Genomic DNA, 1,449 nt, shown 5'->3' on the forward strand with positions numbered 1-1,449 from the left:
CAAGAGTTTGTCACGTAATGGTGGCTGTTAGATATCTTCATGTATGGACTAATGCCAGAAGTCAGGGAAAGAATATTTGAAGCTGGTCCGAAGCTGTGGGATATGGAAGTGAATGGTATTATGTCGAATGGCGGAGGGTCGTAGGTAATGCAGTTCCTACTGAGGGTAGTCAGAAGCTGCAAAGACTATAGTACATTCACATCAACCCTGCATGTGATGTCTAGGCCAGTCCCTTACGACGCTCCTGATTGGCTGTTGATAAGCCAATCACAGGGCTGGAAACTCTCAGTCTCTTTCAAGAGTTCACATAGGCAGGATGTATGTTTCACCGCCTCTGAGGGATACGTCTTTCAAAAAAATCCCTCAGGAGAAGTGGTACATACATCCTACCTATATGAACTCTCGAGAGAGACTGAGAGTTTCCAGCCCCGTGATTGGCTCATCAACAACCAATCAGGGGCGTCGTAAGGGACTGGCCTAAGCATCAGATGTACGGGTTATGTGAATTTACTTTAGTGAGTACTTATGAAATGTTTGCTGGAGGAGAAGGTTGGGAGACAATATAAGCAAAAGTAATGTTATCCGAGTACATGAAAACAAATACGATATAGCAGTGAATGGTAATATGGCTGGTAGAGGAATAGAAGTGGTTCATTTGCATAGGTATTTGGAAGGAAATTTAATAAATATGAGAATGATGAGTCGGTTGGAGTGTCTGTAACAACAAAGTTGTGTATGTCAGAAGGAATTGTGAGCCAACTCTCCGTCATGGAAATAAAGTTGGGTTTTGAATTAAATTATTAAAAATGGCGTAAGAATTGAAAAGTCGAGGAAAGTGAAAAATAGGAGAGTATGGCGGGAGAGTTTATTTGAGACATTGCTGTGTGTTATGTTTTTACGGTTGCTTGATATCTTTATGGAAGGTGTGGTGGCGTAAGAAGCCAGCGAAATGATGGGGCAAGAAAGGCATCGTGAATGCAGTGTGAAAAGGTTTTTGTTTGCAGATGATTCAGTCCTGGTTGGGTTAGTGAAGGAAAACTCCAGAATCAGGTGAAAGAGTTTCTATGTTTGTAAGAGAACGGAGTTTAGAGTAAAATCGTGATCAAAGATAAGGTCATGAAGGTAAATGAATAATAAATATACGGAGCATTGAGCTCATATGCTGATCAAAGGTTGAAAGGGCTCTCTCTCTCTCTCTCTCTCTCTCTCTCTCTCTCTCTCTCTCTCTCTCTCTCTCTCTCTCTCTCTCAGGGTGAGGCAATCTTATATGTAACCCTGTCCTCAGGTATGTCACAAGAAGATCATGAAGGGCTTGACATGGTATACTATTGTAGTTTGTGTCTTATTGCGAAAGTTTATCTCCTGAGTCTCATGCTGTGTAAGCTCATAATATCTTATTCTTATGATCAAGATATTAGAGTCAGCTGTCTCCGTTACAGCAACACACCC

Source organism: Macrobrachium nipponense, chromosome 28 (assembly GCF_015104395.2).
Source record: "Macrobrachium nipponense isolate FS-2020 chromosome 28, ASM1510439v2, whole genome shotgun sequence".
Classification (NCBI taxonomy): domain Eukaryota; kingdom Metazoa; phylum Arthropoda; class Malacostraca; order Decapoda; family Palaemonidae; genus Macrobrachium; species Macrobrachium nipponense.